Source organism: Podarcis cretensis (genome assembly GCF_951804945.1).
Source record: "Podarcis cretensis genome assembly, chromosome: 1".
Lineage (NCBI taxonomy): Eukaryota > Metazoa > Chordata > Lepidosauria > Squamata > Lacertidae > Podarcis > Podarcis cretensis.
In genome coordinates this window covers 127,254,345-127,271,721 of record NC_137170.1, presented here as the reverse complement: position 1 = coordinate 127,271,721, position 17,377 = coordinate 127,254,345, and positions in this window count along the sequence as shown.

Here is a 17,377-nt window from a genome sequence, read left to right as displayed (position 1 = left end):
CCGGGGCTTAGAAAAACTTTTTTTCACAGGTTTTGTCTTCGAGGTCTGATTTCATTTCCTATGATGAAAAGGCTTCTGTTTCCACCGCCAAATCTTTCAGGGGAGAATTTGCAACAGTTTGGCACCATTTTAGAGTGAATTGGAGATTTTCAGATTTTTGCTGAAATTGTGACCCCGGGGCTTAGAAAATTTTTTTTTCACTGGTTAAGTTTTCGAGGCCTGATTTCTTGGCCTATGATAAAAAGCCTTCTCTTTCCACCGCCGAACCTTTCAGGGGAGAATTTGCAACAGTTTGGCACCATTTTTGAGTGAATTGGAGAATTTCAGATTTTTGCTGAAATTGTGACCCCGGGGCTTAGAAATTTTTTTTTTCACAGGTTTTGTCCTCGAGGGCTGATTTCATTTCCTATTGTAAAAAGGCTTCTGTTTCCACCGCCAAACCTTTCAGGGGAGAATTTGCAACAGTTTGGCACTATTTTTGTGTGAATTGGAGAATTTCAGATTTTTGCTGAAATTGTGACCCCGGGGCTTAGGAAATTTTTCATTTCCTATTGTAAAAAGGCTTCTGTTTCCACCGCCAAACCTTTCAGGGGAGAATTTGCAACAGTTTGGCACAATTTTTGTGTGAATTGGAGAATTTCAGATTTTTGCTGAAATTGTGACCCCGGGGCTTAGAAAATTTTTTTTTTCACAGGTTTTGTCTTCGAGGCCTGATTTCTTGGCCTATGATAAAAAGCCTTCTCTTTCCACCGCCGAACCTTTCAGGGGAGAATTTGCAACGGTTTGGCACCATTTTAGAGTGAATTGGAGATTTTCAGATTTTTGCTGAAATTGTGACACCGGGGCTTAGAAAAAATTTTTTTCACAGGTTTTGTCTTCGAGGGCAGATTTCAATTCCTATGATAAAAAGCCTTCTGTTTCCACCGCCAAACCTTTCAGGGGAGAATTTACAACGGTTTGGCACTATTTTTGTGTGAATTGGAGAATTTCAGATTTTTGCTGAAATTGTGACCCCGGGGCTTAGAAAAACTTTTTTTCACAGGTTTTGTCTTCGAGGTCTGATTTCATTTCCTATGATGAAAAGGCTTCTGTTTCCACCGCCAAACCTTTCAGGGGAGAATTTGCAACAGTTTGGCACCATTTTTGTGTGAATTGGAGAATTTAAGATTTTTGCTGAAATTGTGACCCCGGGGCTTAGAAAATTTTTTTTTCACTGGTTAAGTTTTCGAGGCCTGATTTCTTGGCCTATGATAAAAAGCCTTCTCTTTCCACCGCCAAACCTTTCAGGGGAGAATTTGCAACAGTTTGGCACCATTTTTGAGTGAATTGGAGAATTTCAGATTTTTGCTGAAATTGTGACCCCGGGGCTTAGAAAAAATTTTTTTCACAGGTTTTGTCTTCGAGCCCAGATTTCATTTCCTATTGTAAAAAGGCTTCTGTTTCCACCGCCAAACCTTTCAGGGCAGAATTTGCAACAGTTTGGCACGTTTTTTGTGTGAATTGGAGAATTTAAGATTTTTGCTGAAATTGTGACCCCGGGGCTTAGAAAAACTTTTTTTCACAGGTTTTGTCTTCGAGGTCTGATTTCATTTCCTATGATGAAAAGGCTTCTGTTTCCACCGCCAAACCTTTCAGGGGAGAATTTGCAACAGTTTGGCACCATTTTTGAGTGAATTGGAGAATTTAAGATTTTTGCTGAAATTGTGACCCCGGGGCTTAGAAATTTTTTTTTTCACTGGTTAAGTTTTCGAGGCCTGATTTCTTGGCCTATGATAAAAAGCCTTCTCTTTCCACCGCCGAACCTTTCAGGGGAGAATTTGCAACAGTTTGGCACCATTTTTGAGTGAATTGGAGAATTTCAGATTTTTGCTGAAATTGTGACCCCTGGGCTTAGAAAATTTTTTTTCACAGGTTTTGTCTTCGAGGGCTGATTTCATTTCCTATTGTAAAAAGGCTTCTGTTTCCACCGCCAAACCTTTCAGGGGAGAATTTGCAACAGTTTGGCACCATTTTTGTGTGAATTGGAGATTTTCAGATTTTTGCTGAAATTGTGACACCGGGGCTTAGAAAAAAATTTTTTCACAGGTTTTGTCTTCGAGGGCAGATTTCAATTCCTATGATAAAAAGCCTTCTGTTTCCACCGCCAAACCTTTCAGGGGAGAATTTGCAACAGTTTGGCACTATTTTTGTGTGAATTGGAGAATTTCAGATTTTTGCTGAAATTGTGACCCCGGGGCTTAGAAAAACTTTTTTTCACAGGTTTTGTCTTCGAGGTCTGATTTCATTTCCTATGATGAAAAGGCTTCTGTTTCCACCGCCAAACCTTTCAGGGGAGAATTTGCAACAGTTTGGCACCATTTTTGTGTGAATTGGAGAATTTAAGATTTTTGCTGAAATTGTGACCCCGGGGCTTAGAAATTTTTTTTTTCACTGGTTAAGTTTTCGAGGCCTGATTTCTTGGCCTATGATAAAAAGCCTTCTCTTTCCACCGCCAAACCTTTCAGGGGAGAATTTGCAACAGTTTGGCACCATTTTTGAGTGAATTGGAGAATTTCAGATTTTTGCTGAAATTGTGACCCCGGGGCTTAGGAAATTTTTCTTTCACAGGTTTTGTCTTCGAGGGATGATTTCATTTCCTATTGTAAAAAGGCTTCTGTTTCCACCGCCAAATCTTTCAGGGGAGAATTTGCAACAGTTTGGCACCATTTTTGAGTGAATTGGAGATTTTCAGATTTTTGCTGAAATTGTGACCCCGGGGCTTAGGAAATTTTTCTTTCACAGGTTTTGTCTTCGAGGTCTGATTTCATTTCCTATGAGAAAAGGGCTTCTGTTCCACCGCCAAACCTTTCAGGGCAGAATTTGCAACAGTTTGGCACCATTTTTGAGTGAATTGGAGAATTTAAGATTTTTGCTGAAATTGTGACCCTGGGGCTTAGAAATTTTTTTTTTCACAGGTTTTGTCTTCGAGAGCTGATTTCATTTCCTATGATGAACAGCCTTCTGTTTCCACCGCCAAACCTTTCAGGGCAGAATTTGCAACAGTTTGGCACCATTTTTGTGTGAATTGGAGAATTTCAGATTTTTGCTGAAATTGTGACCCCGGGGCTTAGAAATTTTTTTTTTTCACAGGTTTTGTCTTCGAGGCCTGATTTCTTGGCCTATGATAAAAAGCCTTCTCTTTCCACCGCCGAACCTTTCAGGGGAGAATTTGCAACGGTTTGGCACCATTTTAGAGTGAATTGGAGATTTTCAGATTTTTGCTGAAATTGTGACACCGGGGCTTAGAAAAAATTTTTTTCACAGGTTTTGTCTTCGAGGGCAGATTTCAATTCCTATGATAAAAAGCCTTCTGTTTCCACCGCCAAACCTTTCAGGGGAGAATTTGCAACAGTTTGGCACTATTTTTGTGTGAATTGGAGAATTTCAGATTTTTGCTGAAATTGTGACCCCGGGGCTTAGAAAAACTTTTTTTCACAGGTTTTGTCTTCGAGGTCTGATTTCATTTCCTATGATGAAAAGGCTTCTGTTTCCACCGCCAAACCTTTCAGGGGAGAATTTGCAACAGTTTGGCACCATTTTTGTGTGAATTGGAGAATTTAAGATTTTTGCTGAAATTGTGACCCCGGGGCTTAGAAAATTTTTTTTTCACTGGTTAAGTTTTCGAGGCCTGATTTCTTGGCCTATGATAAAAAGCCTTCTCTTTCCACCGCCGAACCTTTCAGGGGAGAATTTGCAACAGTTTGGCACCATTTTTGAGTGAATTGGAGAATTTCAGATTTTTGCTGAAATTGTGACCCCGGGGCTTAGGAAATTTTTCTTTCACAGGTTTTGTCTTCGAGGGATGATTTCATTTCCTATTGTAAAAAGGCTTCTGTTTCCACCGCCAAATCTTTCAGGGGAGAATTTGCAACAGTTTGGCACCATTTTAGAGTGAATTGGAGATTTTCAGATTTTTGCTGAAATTGTGACCCCGGGGCTTAGGAAATTTTTCTTTCACAGGTTTTGTCTTCGAGGTCTGATTTCATTTCCTATGAGAAAAGGGCTTCTGTTCCACCGCCAAACCTTTCAGGGCAGAATTTGCAACAGTTTGGCACCATTTTTGAGTGAATTGGAGAATTTCAGATTTTTGCTGAAATTGTGACCCCGGGGCTTAGAAATTTTTCTTTCACAGGTTTTGTCTTCGAGGTCTGATTTCATTTCCTATGAGAAAAGGGCTTCTGTTCCACCGCCAAACCTTTCAGGGCAGAATTTGCAACAGTTTGGCACCATTTTTGAGTGAATTGGAGATTTTCAGATTTTTGCTGAAATTGTGACCCCGGGGCTTAGAAAATTTTTTTTTCACAGGTTTTGTCTTCGAGGGCTGATTTCATTTCCTATTGTAAAAAGGCTTCTGTTTCCACCGCCAAATCTTTCAGGGGAGAATTTGCAACAGTTTGGCACCATTTTTGAGTGAATTGGAGATTTTCAGATTTTTGCTGAAATTGTGACCCCGGGGCTTAGGAAATTTTTCTTTCACAGGTTTTGTCTTCGAGGTCTGATTTCATTTCCTATGAGAAAAGGGCTTCTGTTCCACCGCCAAACCTTTCAGGGCAGAATTTGCAACAGTTTGGCACCATTTTTGAGTGAATTGGAGAATTTCAGATTTTTGCTGAAATTGTGACCCCGGGGCTTAGAAATTTTTTTTTTCACAGGTTTTGTCCTCGAGGGCTGATTTCATTTCCTATTGTAAAAAGGCTTCTGTTTCCACCGCCAAACCTTTCAGGGCAGAATTTGCAACAGTTTGGCACCATTTTTGTGTGAATTGGAGAATTTCAGATTTTTGCTGAAATTGTGACCCCGGGGCTTAGAAATTTTTTTTTTCACAGGTTTTGTCTTCGAGGGCTGATTTCATTTCCTATGATAAAACGCCTTCTCTTTCCACCGCCGAACCTTTCAGGGGAGAATTTGCAACGGTTTGGCACCATTTTTGAGTGAATTGGAGATTTTCAGATTTTTGCTGAAATTGTGACCCCGGGGCTTAGAAAAAATTTTTTTCACAGGTTTTGTCTTCGAGGGCAGATTTCAATTCCTATGATAAAAAGCCTTCTGTTTCCACCGCCAAACCTTTCAGGGGAGAATTTGCAACAGTTTGGCACTATTTTTGTGTGAATTGGAGAATTTCAGATTTTTGCTGAAATTGTGACCCCGGGGCTTAGAAAAACTTTTTTTCACAGGTTTTGTCTTCGAGGTCTGATTTCATTTCCTATGATGAAAAGGCTTCTGTTTCCACCGCCAAACCTTTCAGGGGAGAATTTGCAACAGTTTGGCACCATTTTTGTGTGAATTGGAGAATTTAAGATTTTTGCTGAAATTGTGACCCCGGGGCTTAGAAATTTTTTTTTTTACTGGTTAAGTTTTCGAGGCCTGATTGCTTGGCCTATGATAAAAAGCCTTCTCTTTCCACCGCCGAACCTTTCAGGGGAGAATTTGCAACAGTTTGGCACCATTTTTGAGTGAATTGGAGAATTTCAGATTTTTGCTGAAATTGTGACCCCGGGGCTTAGAAAATTTTTTTTCCACAGGTTTTGTCTTTGAGGGCTGATTTCATTTCCTATTGTAAAAAGGCTTCTGTTTCCTCCGCCAAATCTTTCAGGGGAGAATTTGCAACAGTTTGGCACCATTTTTGTGTGAATTGGAGAATTTAAGATTTTTGCTGAAATTGTGACCCCGGGGCTTAGGAAATTTTTCTTTCACAGGTTTTGTCTTCGAGGTCTGATTTCATTTCCTATGAGAAAAGGGCTTCTGTTCCACCGCCAAACCTTTCAGGGCAGAATTTGCAACAGTTTGGCACCATTTTTGAGTGAATTGGAGAATTTCAGATTTTTGCTGAAATTGTGACCCCGGGGCTTAGAAATTTTTCTTTCACAGGTTTTGTCTTCGAGGTCTGATTTCATTTCCTATGAGAAAAGGGCTTCTGTTCCACCGCCAAACCTTTCAGGGCAGAATTTGCAACAGTTTGGCACCATTTTTGAGTGAATTGGAGAATTTCAGATTTTTGCTGAAATTGTGACCCCGGGGCTTAGAAAATTTTTTTTTCACAGGTTTTGTCTTCGAGGGCTGATTTCATTTCCTATTGTAAAAAGGCTTCTGTTTCCACCGCCAAGCCTTTCAGGGCAGAATTTGCAACAGTTTGGCACCATTTTTGAGTGAATTGGAGAATTTAAGATTTCTGCTGAAATTGTGACCCCGGGGCTTAGAAATTTTTCTTTCACAGGTTTTGTCTTCGAGGTCTGATTTCATTTCCTATGAGAAAAGGGCTTCTGTTCCACCGCCAAACCTTTCAGGGCAGAATTTGCAACAGTTTGGCACCATTTTTGTGTGAATCGGAGAATTTCAGATTTTTGCTGAAATTGTGACCCCGGGGCTTAGAAAATTTTTTTTTCACAGGTTTTGTCTTCGAGGCCTGATTTCTTGGCCTATGATAAAAAGCCTTCTCTTTCCACCGCCGAACCTTTCAGGGGAGAATTTGCAACGGTTTGGCACCATTTTAGAGTGAATTGGAGATTTTCAGATTTTTGCTGAAATTGTGACACCGGGGCTTAGAAAAAATTTTTTTCACAGGTTTTGTCTTCGAGGGCAGATTTCAATTCCTATGATAAAAAGCCTTCTGTTTCCACCGCCAAACCTTTCAGGGGAGAATTTGCAACAGTTTGGCACTATTTTTGCGTGAATTGGAGAATTTCAGATTTTTGCTGAAATTGTGACCCCGGGGCTTAGAAAAACTTTTTTTCACAGGTTTTGTCTTCGAGGTCTGATTTCATTTCCTATGATGAAAAGGCTTCTGTTTCCACCGCCAAACCTTTCAGGGGAGAATTTGCAACAGTTTGGCACCATTTTTGAGTGAATTGGAGAATTTAAGATTTTTGCTGAAATTGTGACCCCGGGGCTTAGAAATTTTTTTTTTCACTGGTTAAGTTTTCGAGGCCTGATTTCTTGTCCTATGATGAAAAGGCTTCTGTTTCCACCGCCAAACCTTTCAGGGGAGAATTTGCAACAGTTTGGCACCATTTTTGTGTGAATTGGAGAATTTAAGATTTTTGCTGAAATTGTGACCCCGGGGCTTAGAAATTTTTTTTTTCACTGGTTAAGTTTTCGAGGCCTGATTTCTTGGCCTATGATAAAAAGCCTTCTCTTTCCACCGCCGAACCTTTCAGGGGAGAATTTGCAACAGTTTGGCACCATTTTTGAGTGAATTGGAGAATTTCAGATTTTTGCTGAAATTGTGACCCCGGGGCTTAGGAAATTTTTCTTTCACAGGTTTTGTCTTCGAGGGATGATTTCATTTCCTATTGTAAAAAGGCTTCTGTTTCCACCGCCAAATCTTTCAGGGGAGAATTTGCAACAGTTTGGCACCATTTTTGAGTGAATTGGAGATTTTCAGATTTTTGCTGAAATTGTGACCCCGGGGCTTAGGAAATTTTTCTTTCACAGGTTTTGTCTTCGAGGTCTGATTTCATTTCCTATGAGAAAAGGGCTTCTGTTCCACCGCCAAACCTTTCAGGGCAGAATTTGCAACAGTTTGGCACCATTTTTGAGTGAATTGGAGAATTTCAGATTTTTGCTGAAATTGTGACCCCGGGGCTTAGAAAAATTTTTTTTTCACAGGTTTTGTCTTCGAGGCCTGATTTCTTGGCCTATGATAAAAAGCCTTCTCTTTCCACCGCCGAACCTTTCAGGGGAGAATTTGCAACGGTTTGGCACCATTTTAGAGTGAATTGGAGATTTTCAGATTTTTGCTGAAATTGTGACACCGGGGCTTAGAAAAACTTTTTTTCACAGGTTTTGTCTTCGAGGTCTGATTTTATTTCCTATGATGAAAAGGCTTCTGTTTCCACCGCCAACCCTTTCAGGGGAGAATTTGCAACAGTTTGGCACCATTTTTGTGTGAATTGGAGAATTTAAGATTTTTGCTGAAATTGTGACCCCGGGGCTTAGAAAATTTTTTTTTCACTGGTTAAGTTTTCGAGGCCTGATTTCTTGGCCTATGATAAAAAGCCTTCTCTTTCCACCGCCGAACCTTTCAGGGGAGAATTTGCAACAGTTTGGCACCATTTTTGAGTGAATTGGAGAATTTCAGATTTTTGCTGAAATTGTGACCCCGGGGCTTAGAATTTTTTTTTTTCACAGGTTTTGTCTTCGAGGGCTGATTTCATTTCCTATTGTAAAAAGGCTTCTGTTTCCACCGCCAAACCTTTCAGGGGAGAATTTGCAACAGTTTGGCACCATTTTTGTGTGAATTGGAGAATTTAAGATTTTTGCTGAAATTGTGACACCGGGGCTTAGAAATTTTTTTTTTCACTGGTTAAGTTTTCGAGGCCTGATTTCTTGGCCTATGATAAAAAGCCTTCTCTTTCCACCGCCGAACCTTTCAGGGGAGAATTTGCAACAGTTTGGCAACATTTTTGAGTGAATTGGAGAATTTCAGATTTTTGCTGAAATTGTGACCCCGGGGCTTAGGAAATTTTTCTTTCACAGGTTTTGTCTTCGAGGGATGATTTCATTTCCTATTGTAAAAAGGCTTCTGTTTCCACCGCCAAATCTTTCAGGGGAGAATTTGCAACAGTTTGGCACCATTTTTGAGTGAATTGGAGATTTTCAGATTTTTGCTGAAATTGTGACCCCGGGGCTTAGGAAATTTTTCTTTCACAGGTTTTGTCTTCGAGGTCTGATTTCATTTCCTATGAGAAAAGGGCTTCTGTTCCACCGCCAAACCTTTCAGGGCAGAATTTGCAACAGTTTGGCACCATTTTTGAGTGAATTGGAGAATTTCAGATTTTTGCTGAAATTGTGACCCCGGGGCTTAGAAATTTTTTTTTTCACAGGTTTTGTCCTCGAGGGCTGATTTCATTTCCTATTGTAAAAAGGCTTCTGTTTCCACCGCCAAACCTTTCAGGGGAGAATTTGCAACAGTTTGGCACTATTTTTGTGTGAATTGGAGAATTTCAGATTTTTGCTGAAATTGTGACCCCGGGGCTTAGGAAATTTTTCATTTCCTATTGTAAAAAGGCTTCTGTTTCCACCGCCAAACCTTTCAGGGGAGAATTTGCAACAGTTTGGCACCATTTTTGTGTGAATTGGAGATTTTCAGATTTTTGCTGAAATTGTGACCCCGGGGCTTAGAAAAAATTTTTTTCACAGGTTTTGTCTTCGAGGGCAGATTTCAATTCCTATGATAAAAAGCCTTCTGTTTCCACCGCCAAACCTTTCAGGGGAGAATTTGCAACAGTTTGGCACTATTTTTGTGTGAATTGGAGAATTTCAGATTTTTGCTGAAATTGTGACCCCGGGGCTTAGAAAAACTTTTTTTCACAGGTTTTGTCTTCGAGGTCTGATTTCATTTCCTATGATGAAAAGGCTTCTGTTTCCACCGCCAACCCTTTCAGGGGAGAATTTGCAACAGTTTGGCACCATTTTTGTGTGAATTGGAGAATTTAAGATTTTTGCTGAAATTGTGACCCCGGGGCTTAGAAATTTTTTTTTTCACTGGTTAAGTTTTCGAGGCCTGATTTCTTGGCCTATGATGAAAAGGCTTCTCTTTCCACCGCCGAACCTTTCAGGGGAGAATTTGCAACAGTTTGGCACCATTTTTGAGTGAATTGGAGAATTTCAGATTTTTGCTGAAATTGTGACCCCGGGGCTTAGAATTTTTTTTTTTCACAGGTTTTGTCTTCGAGGGCTGATTTCATTTCCTATTGTAAAAAGGCTTCTGTTTCCACCGCCAAACCTTTCAGGGGAGAATTTGCAACAGTTTGGCACCATTTTTGTGTGAATTGGAGAATTTAAGATTTTTGCTGAAATTGTGACACCGGGGCTTAGAAATTTTTTTTTTCACTGGTTAAGTTTTCGAGGCCTGATTTCTTGGCCTATGATAAAAAGCCTTCTCTTTCCACCGCCGAACCTTTCAGGGGAGAATTTGCAACAGTTTGGCAACATTTTTGAGTGAATTGGAGAATTTCAGATTTTTGCTGAAATTGTGACCCCGGGGCTTAGGAAATTTTTCTTTCACAGGTTTTGTCTTCGAGGGATGATTTCATTTCCTATTGTAAAAAGGCTTCTGTTTCCACCGCCAAATCTTTCAGGGGAGAATTTGCAACAGTTTGGCACCATTTTTGAGTGAATTGGAGATTTTCAGATTTTTGCTGAAATTGTGACCCCGGGGCTTAGGAAATTTTTCTTTCACAGGTTTTGTCTTCGAGGTCTGATTTCATTTCCTATGAGAAAAGGGCTTCTGTTCCACCGCCAAACCTTTCAGGGCAGAATTTGCAACAGTTTGGCACCATTTTTGAGTGAATTGGAGAATTTCAGATTTTTGCTGAAATTGTGACCCCGGGGCTTAGAAATTTTTTTTTTCACAGGTTTTGTCCTCGAGGGCTGATTTCATTTCCTATTGTAAAAAGGCTTCTGTTTCCACCGCCAAACCTTTCAGGGGAGAATTTGCAACAGTTTGGCACTATTTTTGTGTGAATTGGAGAATTTCAGATTTTTGCTGAAATTGTGACCCCGGGGCTTAGGAAATTTTTCATTTCCTATTGTAAAAAGGCTTCTGTTTCCACCGCCAAACCTTTCAGGGGAGAATTTGCAACAGTTTGGCACCATTTTTGTGTGAATTGGAGATTTTCAGATTTTTGCTGAAATTGTGACCCCGGGGCTTAGAAAAAATTTTTTTCACAGGTTTTGTCTTCGAGGGCAGATTTCAATTCCTATGATAAAAAGCCTTCTGTTTCCACCGCCAAACCTTTCAGGGGAGAATTTGCAACAGTTTGGCACTATTTTTGTGTGAATTGGAGAATTTCAGATTTTTGCTGAAATTGTGACCCCGGGGCTTAGAAAAACTTTTTTTCACAGGTTTTGTCTTCGAGGTCTGATTTCATTTCCTATGATGAAAAGGCTTCTGTTTCCACCGCCAAACCTTTCAGGGGAGAATTTGCAACAGTTTGGCACCATTTTTGTGTGAATTGGAGAATTTAAGATTTTTGCTGAAATTGTGACCCCGGGGCTTAGAAATTTTTTTTTTCACTGGTTAAGTTTTCGAGGCCTGATTTCTTGGCCTATGATAAAAAGCCTTCTCTTTCCACCGCCGAACCTTTCAGGGGAGAATTTGCAACAGTTTGGCACCATTTTTGAGTGAATTGGAGAATTTCAGATTTTTGCTGAAATTGTGACCCCGGGGCTTAGAAATTTTTTTTTTCACAGGTTTTGTCCTCGAGGGCTAATTTCATTTCCTATTGTAAAAAGGCTTCTGTTTCCACCGCCAAACCTTTCAGGGGAGAATTTGCAACAGTTTGGCACTATTTTTGTGTGAATTGGAGAATTTCAGATTTTTGCTGAAATTGTGACCCCGGGGCTTAGGAAATTTTTCATTTCCTATTGTAAAAAGGCTTCTGTTTCCACCGCCAAACCTTTCAGGGGAGAATTTGCAACAGTTTGGCACAATTTTTGTGTGAATTGGAGAATTTCAGATTTTTGCTGAAATTGTGACCCCGGGGCTTAGAAAATTTTTTTTTTCACAGGTTTTGTCTTCGAGGCCTGATTTCTTGGCCTATGATAAAAAGCCTTCTCTTTCCACCGCCGAACCTTTCAGGGGAGAATTTGCAACGGTTTGGCACCATTTTAGAGTGAATTGGAGATTTTCAGATTTTTGCTGAAATTGTGACACCGGGGCTTAGAAAAAATTTTTTTCACAGGTTTTGTCTTCGAGGGCAGATTTCAATTCCTATGATAAAAAGCCTTCTGTTTCCACCGCCAAACCTTTCAGGGGAGAATTTGCAACGGTTTGGCACTATTTTTGTGTGAATTGGAGAATTTCAGATTTTTGCTGAAATTGTGACCCCGGGGCTTAGAAAAACTTTTTTTCACAGGTTTTGTCTTCGAGGTCTGATTTCATTTCCTATGATGAAAAGGCTTCTGTTTCCACCGCCAAACCTTTCAGGGGAGAATTTGCAACAGTTTGGCACCATTTTTGAGTGAATTGGAGAATTTCAGATTTTTGCTGAAATTGTGACCCTGGGGCTTAGAAAATTTTTTTTTCACTGGTTTTGTCTTCGAGGGCTGATTTCATTTCCTATGATAAAAAGCCTTCTGTTTCCACCGCCAAACCTTTCAGGGGAGAATTTGCAACAGTTTGGCACTATTTTTGTGTGAATTGGAGAATTTCAGATTTTTGCTGAAATTGTGACCCCGGGGCTTAGGAAATTTTTCATTTCCTATTGTAAAAAGGCTTCTGTTTCCACCGCCAAACCTTTCAGGGGAGAATTTGCAACAGTTTGGCACAATTTTTGTGTGAATTGGAGAATTTCAGATTTTTGCTGAAATTGTGACCCCGGGGCTTAGAAAATTTTTTTTTTCACAGGTTTTGTCTTCGAGGCCTGATTTCTTGGCCTATGATAAAAAGCCTTCTCTTTCCACCGCCGAACCTTTCAGGGGAGAATTTGCAACGGTTTGGCACCATTTTAGAGTGAATTGGAGATTTTCAGATTTTTGCTGAAATTGTGACACCGGGGCTTAGAAAAAATTTTTTTCACAGGTTTTGTCTTCGAGGGCAGATTTCAATTCCTATGATAAAAAGCCTTCTGTTTCCACCGCCAAACCTTTCAGGGGAGAATTTGCAACGGTTTGGCACTATTTTTGTGTGAATTGGAGAATTTCAGATTTTTGCTGAAATTGTGACCCCGGGGCTTAGAAAAACTTTTTTTCACAGGTTTTGTCTTCGAGGTCTGATTTCATTTCCTATGATGAAAAGGCTTCTGTTTCCACCGCCAAACCTTTCAGGGGAGAATTTGCAACAGTTTGGCACCATTTTTGTGTGAATTGGAGAATTTCAGATTTTTGCTGAAATTGTGACCCCGGGGCTTAGAAAATTTTTTTTTCACTGGTTAAGTTTTCGAGGCCTGATTTCTTGGCCTATGATAAAAAGCCTTCTCTTTCCACCGCCAAACCTTTCAGGGGAGAATTTGCAACAGTTTGGCACCATTTTTGAGTGAATTGGAGAATTTCAGATTTTTGCTGAAATTGTGACCCCGGGGCTTAGAAAATTTTTTTTTCACTGGTTTTGTCTTCGAGGGCTGATTTCATTTCCTATTGTAAAAAGGCTTCTGTTTCCACCGCCAAACCTTTCAGGGGAGAATTTGCAACAGTTTGGCACCATTTTTGTGTGAATTGGAGAATTTAAGATTTTTGCTGAAATTGTGACCCTGGGGCTTAGAAATTTTTTTTTTCACAGGTTTTGTCTTCGAGAGCTGATTTCATTTCCTATGATGAACAGCCTTCTGTTTCCACCGCCAAACCTTTCAGGGCAGAATTTGCAACAGTTTGGCACCATTTTTGTGTGAATTGGAGAATTTCAGATTTTTGCTGAAATTGTGACCCCGGGGCTTAGAAATTTTTTTTTTTCACAGGTTTTGTCTTCGAGGCCTGATTTCTTGGCCTATGATAAAAAGCCTTCTCTTTCCACCGCCGAACCTTTCAGGGGAGAATTTGCAACGGTTTGGCACCATTTTTGAGTGAATTGGAGATTTTCAGATTTTTGCTGAAATTGTGACACCGGGGCTTAGAAAAATTTTTTTTCACAGGTTTTGTCTTCGAGGGCAGATTTCAATTCCTATGATAAAAAGCCTTCTGTTTCCACCGCCAAACCTTTCAGGGGAGAATTTGCAACAGTTTGGCACCATTTTTGTGTGAATTGGAGAATTTAAGATTTTTGCTGAAATTGTGACCCTGGGGCTTAGAAATTTTTTTTTTCACAGGTTTTGTCTTCGAGAGCTGATTTCATTTCCTATGATGAACAGCCTTCTGTTTCCACCGCCAAACCTTTCAGGGCAGAATTTGCAACAGTTTGGCACCATTTTTGTGTGAATTGGAGAATTTCAGATTTTTGCTGAAATTGTGACCCCGGGGCTTAGAAATTTTTTTTTTTCACAGGTTTTGTCTTCGAGGCCTGATTTCTTGGCCTATGATAAAAAGCCTTCTCTTTCCACCGCCGAACCTTTCAGGGGAGAATTTGCAACGGTTTGGCACCATTTTTGAGTGAATTGGAGATTTTCAGATTTTTGCTGAAATTGTGACACCGGGGCTTAGAAAAATTTTTTTTCACAGGTTTTGTCTTCGAGGGCAGATTTCAATTCCTATGATAAAAAGCCTTCTGTTTCCACCGCCAAACCTTTCAGGGGAGAATTTGCAACAGTTTGGCACTATTTTTGTGTGAATTGGAGAATTTCAGATTTTTGCTGAAATTGTGACCCCGGGGCTTAGAAATTTTTTTTTTTCACAGGTTTTGTCTTCGAGGCCTGATTTCTTGGCCTATGATAAAAAGCCTTCTCTTTCCACCGCCGAACCTTTCAGGGGAGAATTTGCAACGGTTTGGCACCATTTTTGAGTGAATTGGAGATTTTCAGATTTTTGCTGAAATTGTGACACCGGGGCTTAGAAAAATTTTTTTTCACAGGTTTTGTCTTCGAGGGCAGATTTCAATTCCTATGATAAAAAGCCTTCTGTTTCCACCGCCAAACCTTTCAGGGGAGAATTTGCAACAGTTGGCACCATTTTTGAGTGAATTGGAGATTTTCAGATTTTTGCTGAAATTGTGACCCCGGGGCTTAGAAAATTTTTTTTTCACAGGTTTTGTCTTCGAGGTCTGATTTCATTTCTTATGATGAAAAGCCTTCTGTTTCCACCACCAAACCTTTCAGGGGAGAATTTGCAACAGTTTGGCACCATTTTTGTGTGAATTGGAGAATTTCAGATTTTTGCTGAAATTGTGATCCCGGGGCTTAGAAATTTTTTTTTTCACTGGTTAAGTTTTCGAGGCCTGATTTCTTGGCCTATGATAAAAAGCCTTCTCTTTCCACCGCCGAACCTTTCAGGGGAGAATTTGCAACAGTTTGGCACCATTTTAGAGTGAATTGAAGATTTTCAGATTTTTACTGAAATTGTGACCCCGGGGCTTAGAAAATTTTTTTTTCACAGGTTTTGTCTTCGAGGTCTGATTTCATTTCCTATTGTAAAAAGGCTTCTGTTTCCACCGCCAAATCTTTCAGGGGAGAATTTGCAACAGTTTGGCACCATTTTAGAGTGAATTGGAGATTTTCAGATTTTTGCTGAAATTGTGACCCCGGGGCTTAGAAAAATTTTGTTTCACAGGTTTTGTCTTCGAGGTCTGATTTCATTTCTTATGATGAAAAGCCTTCTGTTTCCACCGCCAAACCTTTCAGGGGAGAATTTGCAAGAGTTTGGCACCATTTTTGTGTGAATTGGAGAATTTCAGATTTTTGCTGAAATTGTGACCCCGGGGCTTAGAAAAATTTTTTTTCACAGGTTTTGTCTTCGAGAGCTGATTTCATTTCCTATGATGAAAAGCCTTCTGTTTCCACCGCCAAACCTTTCAGGGGAGAATTTGCAACAGTTTGGCACTATTTTTGTGTGAATTGGAGATTTTCAGATTTTTGCTGAAATTGTGACCCCGGGGCTTAGAAAAACTTTTTTTCACAGGTTTTGTCTTCGAGGTCTGATTTCATTTCCTATGATGAAAAGGCTTCTGTTTCCACCACCAAACCTTTCAGGGGAGAATTTGCAACAGTTTGGCACCATTTTTGTGTGAATTGGAGAATTTAAGATTTTTGCTGAAATTGTGACCCCGGGGCTTAGAAATTTTTTTTTTCACTGGTTAAGTTTTCGAGGCCTGATTTCTTGGCCTATGATAAAAAGCCTTCTCTTTCCACCGCCAAACCTTTCACGGGAGAATTTGCAACAGTTTGGCACCATTTTTGAGTGAATTGGAGAATTTCAGATTTTTGCTGAAATTGTGACCCCGGGGCTTAGAAATTTTTTTTTTCACTGGTTAAGTTTTCGAGGCCTGATTTCTTGGCCTATTGTAAAAAGGCTTCTGTTTCCACCGCCAAACCTTTCAGGGGAGAATTTGCAACAGTTTGGCACCATTTTTGTGTGAATTGGAGAATTTAAGATTTTTGCTGAAATTGTGACCACGGGGCTTAGAAATTTTTTTTTTCACTGGTTAAGTTTTCGAGGCCTGATTTCTTGGCTTATGATAAAAAGCCTTCTCTTTCCACCGCCGAACCTTTCAGGGGAGAATTTGCAACAGTTTGGCACCATTTTTGAGTGAATTGGAGAATTTCAGATTTTTGCTGAAATTGTGACCCCGGGGCTTAGGAAATTTTTCTTTCACAGGTTTTGTCTTCGAGGGATGATTTCATTTCCTATTGTAAAAAGGCTTCTGTTTCCACCGCCAAATCTTTCAGGGGAGAATTTGCAACAGTTTGGCACCATTTTTGAGTGAATTGGAGAATTTAAGATTTTTGCTGAAATTGTGACCCCGGGGCTTAGGAAATTTTTCTTTCACAGGTTTTGTCTTCGAGGTCTGATTTCATTTCCTATGAGAAAAGGGCTTCTGTTCCACCGCCAAACCTTTCAGGGCAGAATTTGCAACAGTTTGGCACCATTTTTGAGTGAATTGGAGAATTTCAGATTTTTGCTGAAATTGTGACCCCGGGGCTTAGAAATTTTTTTTTTCACAGGTTTTGTCCTCGAGGGCTGATTTCATTTCCTATTGTAAAAAGGCTTCTGTTTCCACCGCCAAACCTTTCAGGGGAGAATTTGCAACAGTTTGCCACTATTTTTGTGTGAATTGGAGAATTTCAGATTTTTGCTGAAATTGTGACCCCGGGGTTTAGGAAATTTTTCATTTCCTATTGTAAAAAGGCTTCTGTTTCCACCGCCAAACCTTTCAGGGGAGAATTTGCAACAGTTTGGCACCATTTTTGTGTGAATTGGAGATTTTCAGATTTTTACTGAAATTGTGACCCCGGGGCTTAGAAAAAATTTTTTTCACAGGTTTTGTCTTCGAGGGCAGATTTCAATTCCTATGATAAAAAGCCTTCTGTTTCCACCGCCAAACCTTTCAGGGGAGAATTTGCAACAGTTTGGCACTATTTTTGTGTGAATTGGAGAATTTCAGATTTTTGCTGAAATTGTGACCCCGGGGCTTAGAAAAACTTTTTTTCACAGGTTTTGTCTTCGAGGTCTGATTTCATTTCCTATGATGAAAAGGCTTCTGTTTCCACCGCCAAACCTTTCAGGGGAGAATTTGCAACAGTTTGGCACCATTTTTGTGTGAATTGGAGAATTTAAGATTTTTGCTGAAATTGTGACCCCGGGGCTTAGAAAAATTTTTTTTCACTGGTTAAGTTTTCGAGGCCTGATTTCTTGGCCTATGATAAAAAGCCTTCTCTTTCCACCGCCGAACCTTTCAGGGGAGAATTTGCAACAGTTTGGCACCATTTTTGAGTGAATTGGAGAATTTCAGATTTTTGCTGAAATTGTGACCCCG